Genomic DNA, 6,719 nt, shown 5'->3' on the forward strand with positions numbered 1-6,719 from the left:
TTTGGTTACCAATCGCACAATTTAGGTACCTCTGTCCCTTCTGCCCCTGGCCATGTGGATAGCTTCTATGGTAACATAGCTGTGATGAATTTTCTGGTAAATTTCAGCAAACTTGTCATTTGGCAAATTAATCATTTGGTATATTGACCTATAGCAAACTGACCTATGACCTGTTCATATCGTTTCTACTTAGGAAATTCTTTTCCACTCATTTCCATTCACAAGGATCTCTGTTCTCTGGTTGCTTGAACATTCTCTCTCTGAATCATACTGTACATTGTGATATGCTGTGCTATTCTCTATTTATACCACATCACAGTCATACCATACTGCTAAGAACATATGACATACATATGTGAATGTAGACTTGGAGCAAGACCACTGGGTTTGAACCTGATTCTGCAACTTAGTAGCTATGTAACTGTGAATAAAGTACTTAATCTCCAGGTGCACTGGTTCCGTCCTCTATAAAATGGGCATAATAGTGGTACCTACCTTATGGGGTCAGTGAGAGGGGTGAATGAGTCAAAACATAAAGCACTTAAAATAGTATCTGGACCACAGAAAGTACTGCATAGGTGTTAGCTGTTCTATTTCTATATAAAATAACATATATAAAGTACTTAAAAATAAAGTAACTTTAGATTCATAGATTTGGATTTCCTTTTACTTACCAGCTTCCAACATTTAAAAACCTGTCTTTTCTACCTTACATCATCAATTAACCATGGATTGTGTGTAGAGAATCTATAATATCCCTAGCTTTGTGGAACCAAGAAAGCATTCAAAAGTAATATAAAGAAAAAGAGTTTATAGTGTTGTTAAAAAATGATGATATGAACATGAAGCTGTTCATGAGGATGACAGTCCTGTACAAACAGGCGCTAAATTCTACAATTACATAATTAGAAAACATCAGAGTGTATAATGATGTACTGATCTTAAGAGGTGGACAATATGTGCAAAATAATATAGTTTATTTTCCTCTAGGTACACACTGTTCTCCCAGTAAACTGAGATTTCGGCCATCTCAGTGTTTCTCCTCCACATTCAGGCACTAATTCCTAAGAATTTTCCCAAGGGGCACCTGGGAGGCTCAGTCGGTTGAGCGTCCGACTCTTGATTTCAGCTCAGGTCATGATCTCAGGGCTGTGAGATCGATGCCCCACGTTGGGCTCTGCGCTCAGCACAGAGCCTGCTTGAGATTATCTCTCTCCTCTCCCTCTGCTCATCCCCCTGCTTGTGCTAAATAAATAAATAAACAAATAAATAAAATGTAAAAAAAAAAGAATTTTCCTAAGAAACTTCTTTCAAAAAATTCTCTCCCACTTTCCCCCCATTTCCATCCTTTCTTTCAGAGTTCAGTTGTTCCTGGATTGTCGTTGTTTACTGATTTATTTTCCAAGCTCCTCTCCCCTCCTCCTCCTCTTTTTTTTTAACTTTATCAATACAAATTATTAAAGGAATCAAACAGTTCCACGAGTTTTGTTACAAAAGCGGTGGGTCTCTACCTCCCTTTCACTACTCCCCCTTCCTCAGAGGCAACTGCGTCGATGGTGTCAGGCAATGGCTGGCCCTGGTCTCAGGGTTGGTGGCAGGGCCAGTGTGGTGGCACCAGGGAACCCTACTCCTCAAGACACAAAAATAGTCAACAGAGATAGCCTAATGCCTGGTGAGGGAGGGTCTGTTTGTTTTTAAATTCAAATTTACACTCTACTCTAGCGAGGGAGTGAAACCAAGTTTATATTTTGTCAATTCCTAAAGTTGTGTCTGGAAACTTAGGTGAAAAAGGGTAAGATAAATCCCTGTCTCTATATATGTGCATCTATCACAGTATCATTTGCATACGTTAAAAATAAATGTACACTCCTGTATCATTATGACTCATGCTTGTCTCTGTGTGCATGTTTACTATACACATGCTTTAAAAAATATATCCCAAAAGCCTATTATTAAGATATTTACTCAGTTTCAATTTGAGCGGTTCAACTGGAATCGTCAGAGATAGAGCACTTGTTCAAAAAGTCTCGAGAGTTTTAAAAAACAATGCAAAGAGATGAGAACTGGTCTGAGAAACTTTGAGGGAGAAGGAAGAATTGCCAACCTCACAGATGGACTTTGTTTGGAAACATTGCCTTAGTCAGTTTCAGCAAGAGGAGCCTTGACTTTAATCAACCCAGAGAAGAGAAGGGCAGGACACCTCCACAAAGAGGAACAGGCAGTTTTACATGGAATTATCACTAGGACTTTGTTTCAAAATCGATTATAAAAAGGATATGTGGAGAAAAATGAAGTAAATTTAAAAATATATGCACCAAAACGATCTTAAAAAAGAATAAAATTGAAATACACTTCCTGATTTCAAAACTTACTATAAAGCAACAATAATCAAGATATTATGGTACTGGCATATGGAACAGACATACAGATCAGTGGAATGAACTGACAATCCAGAAATAACCCCTCATATTTATGGTAAATTGATTTTTGACACAAGTGCTAAGACAATTAGATGGAGGAAAGAATAGTGTTTTTGGACAAATGGTTCTGGGACAACCAGCTAGCCACATGCAAAAGAATGAAGTTGGATCCATACCTCACAGCATATATAAAAATTTACTCAAGGCCAAGTGTAAGGGGAGGCCAAGTGTAAGAAGTAGAATAAAACTCCTGGAAGATAACATAGGAGTAAATCTTTGTGACCTTGTATTTCATAATCATCTTCTTAGATATGACATTGAAAGCACAAGCAGCAAAAGAAGAAATTAGACTTCATCAAAATGAGTTACTTTTTTGTTTCACAGGATACTATAAAAAAATTGATGAGACAACCCTGATAAGGAAATTTTATCTAGAATATATAAAGATTTCTTACAGAACAATAATAAAAAGACCAATAACCCAATTTAGAAACAGACTAAGGATTGGGATAGACACTTCTCCAAAGAAGATATACAAGTGGTCAATGAAAAGATGCCTAACAGTAACTATGGGGCAAATGCAAATCAAAGGCACACTGAGAGGATGCCTGGTGGGTTCGGGGCGGGGGAGGGGGGGTGCGGAGGGGTGGGTAAAGCCTGCGACTCTTGATCTCAGGATTGTGAGTTTGAGCCCCACGTTGGATGTAGAGATTACTTAAAAATAAAATCTTAAAAAAAAAGCACAAAGAAATACCACTTTATACCCATTGATGGTTATAATAAAAAAGACAGAAAATAACAAATGTTGATGAGGTTGTGGAAAAATTGCTGTGGGAATGTAAAATGGTGCAGCCACTTTGAAAAAGTTTGGCAGCTCCTCAAAATGCTAAAGGTAGAGTTACCATCTAATACCCTGCAGTTCCACTCCTAGGTATATATCCAAGAGAATTGAAAACATAGTCTATACAAAACTTGTACATGAGCGTTCATAGTGGCATTATCCATAATAGCCCAAATGTTCATCAACTGATGAATAGATAAAACAAAATATGTCCATATGATGAAATATTAGCCAGCCATAAAAAGAGTACTGATTCATGCTACAACATGGATAAACTTTGAAAACATTATGCTTAGTGAAAGAAGTCAGACCAAAAGGCCACACATTTTATGATTCCATTTATATGAAATGTCTGGAAGAGGCAAGTCTATAGAGAAAGAAAGCTGATTAATTAGTGGTTGCCAGGGGCTGGGCAGAGGTGGGATGAGGAGTAACTCTTTAATGGGTGCCATTTCTTTTGGGGACAATAAAAATATTGTAAAATTGACTAGTGATGGTTGCACAACTCTGTGAGTATACTAAAAACCATTTATTTGTACACTTTAAATGGGTGAATTGTATGGTATGTGAAGTTTGTCTTGATAAAGCTGTTAAAAAATACATGCAGGCAAAATAATATCCATTTTGTAAGAACACATGCAAATGTAGCCATACATGTTCAACAGATCAAATATGTCAGAATGGCTAGCTGTGAGGGAAGAGGGAAAAGGCAGTGAAACATGGGGATAAAAGGGAATAAATAAATAAACTAAAACAAAATAAGAAAGGGGCATTGCGTGGTCCATGATAGTGTGCATGAACCAAGATGTATGATTAAATCAGCCATCTACACCTATGTTTAAAAAAGAGAAAAGAGAATTTAAAAATTGAGTTTAATGGCACCATATTTTCAATAATTCAAGTGGTAGATGTTTTTGGTCTTCCTAAGATTACCCACTGGCCCTACCTTTAATCTGCAAATAGTTTTGACTCGAGGGTTTGGTTTTAATATTGGAGCAAGGGAACCCTCTTGCCTAACTGGTCTGTGACTTGCCTGTCCTTCAGTATTTCTTGGTTAAATATGAAATTCTCATGTACAAAATATTGTTGTGTAATGATTTCTTCCATTTATGAAAGCATTACTTTTATTTAGAGTGTATGTCACTGACTGGACCACTGGTCATAAACTGCTTTCTGTCTGTTTTTGTGTTGTTTTCATATATTGAATTTATGTGGTTTTTTTTAAAAGATTTCATTTATTTATTTGAGGAGAGCAAGCATGAGGGAGAGGCAGAGGAAGAAGTAGACTCTTTGCTGAGCAGAAAGTCTGATGCGGGGCTCAATCCCAGGACCCTGAGATCATGACCTAAGCTGAAGGCAGATGCTTGAACGACTGAGCCACCCAGGCGCCCCTTGAATTTATGTTTTAATGTGCTTAAATCTTTTCTTTCTGACCAAATTATAAATCTCTTAGGGCAAAACTTATACTTTATGCCCTTTTATGTTTCACACATGATTCTTTTCGTGTAATAGGGACTCAATAACACTGATTAATTGACAGATTGATAGTGTTCCTGGATTTACCAAATCACAGTTTTAAAAAGAGAAAAGAAAAAAAGACTTAAAAAAATGTTTCAAGTGGTATTTTACTATACTATTGTGTATGATTCCTTTGGTGAATTTCTTTCTAAAGATCAGTATATAGACCTATTTAGATTTATGTGACTTTTAACATAAATGCTTTTTAATGTCTTTACATAACTGGAGAACAAGTGACTTGTTATAATTTGCAATTAACAAATGAACATTCATCCATTACCTAGTTGGGTATTGTATAGAAAATCATAGAGAGTCCCTGCCCTTATTGAGTTTGCTAAATAAGTTTATAAAAATATAAAGCCCTTTAGTAAGATTACATGGGTTTAAGATTAACTGTGTTAAAGCTGTACATACTTCTTGCAATCAAACTTATTTTTGAAACCTGAGTGTGCATATTCCCAAATGACCTTTATTTCCGGAGATCTGTAGCGCTGACTGGGAAAGACATTTCAGCTGTCTCATATTAGTGATCGCACCATAGCAAACACAACAAAAGCTGTCCCGAAGCTGAGCAGTATGGTCTTCTCAAAAAGGGGTTCATGTAGCATATTCAGAAGGTTGTAAGTCCAAATTCCACTGATGTCTTATATCTAGTTTTGTGGAAGAGGGGAAATGAAAATTTCTATCTTAGGCTTCAGCCACGTGGTACTAATCATTTAAATATGTGAGTGTTTGCTGTTTCAGACTAGAACCTGAGTCCTGAAGCCAGTGAGAAAGCTTACAACCTCTAATAGCTTTTCCTAGTTGCTTAGAAGGTTTAAAGTAATGAGTTGCCTTAAAGGGCCCTTCAGTTTATTGATAACTGAGACAGTGTGGGATTAACCAACAGGTTATGACATGTTCAGGGCACCAGTAATGCAAGGGCACCCTCTCCCTAAAAATAACAAAGTTAACTTTGACATTTTTCCAGAATTTCACATTTAAAAATGTAGAAAAGAACTCTTAAAATTTTAAGTTTATTTTTTACCTATTTAATTTTTTATTGAACTGTAGTTGACGCACACTGTTAACATTAGTTTCAGATGTACAACACAGTGATCCGACCAGTTTATACATTATGCTATGCTCATCAGAAAGGAATTTGGTATTTTGGCATGCATGGGAGTTTTCTGTCATATTAAAATTTTGAATTATCAATGGAGTGGGGCGGGAGGACTCCATAATCTTTTCAATCTCCAAAGGGCACTGGCTGCAAGAAGCCATATACCGTATGTACAAAGTCAAGTGAAAATTCTCTAACACCCCATATGAAAAGTGGATAATCTAATTTTTGCAGGTGAAAGTAAGATAACGTTTTAGCAGCTGGGCATATGGAAGCTTTGTCCGACCGGGGAAAAATCCAATGAAATGAAGTCCTAGATGTGCCTGAAAGTTTGTTATCCTGCTTCAAATAGCTGAGTATCTAAGTAAGTCACTCAAGTTCTCTAAAAAAATCCCTGAAGCACTGGATAGCCATTTGTAGCTTCATTTAAATAGTACACTCTAGATGGATCCATGATAAATTATAGTCCTCTTTTCTTCCTTATAGCCTTCAAGTTTATTTGACACCAGATAAAGATACAGAAAATTCTCTTTGCCATTCACCCTGCTCCAAAACCAATTAAAAGTGTTTTATTTGTACATTTAAAAATTTTTCTTCACAATTTTATAGATATCTGATATTGCAGTGACAATTGAGAAAAGTAAAGTTTGTTCTTTTTTATCATTATTTTTAATTTTTTATTTTATTATGTTATATTAATCACCATACATTACATCATTAGTTTTTTTTTTTAAAGATTTTATTTATTTATTTGAGAGAGAGAATGAGAGAGAGAGAGCATGAGAGGGAGGAGGGTCAGAGGGAGAAGCAGACCCCCTGCCGAGCAGGGAGCCCAATG

The sequence above is a fragment of the Leptonychotes weddellii genome, chromosome 7, assembly GCF_054177405.1.
Source record: "Leptonychotes weddellii isolate Sample4059 chromosome 7, ASM5417740v2, whole genome shotgun sequence".
NCBI classification, from domain to species: Eukaryota; Metazoa; Chordata; class Mammalia; order Carnivora; family Phocidae; genus Leptonychotes; species Leptonychotes weddellii.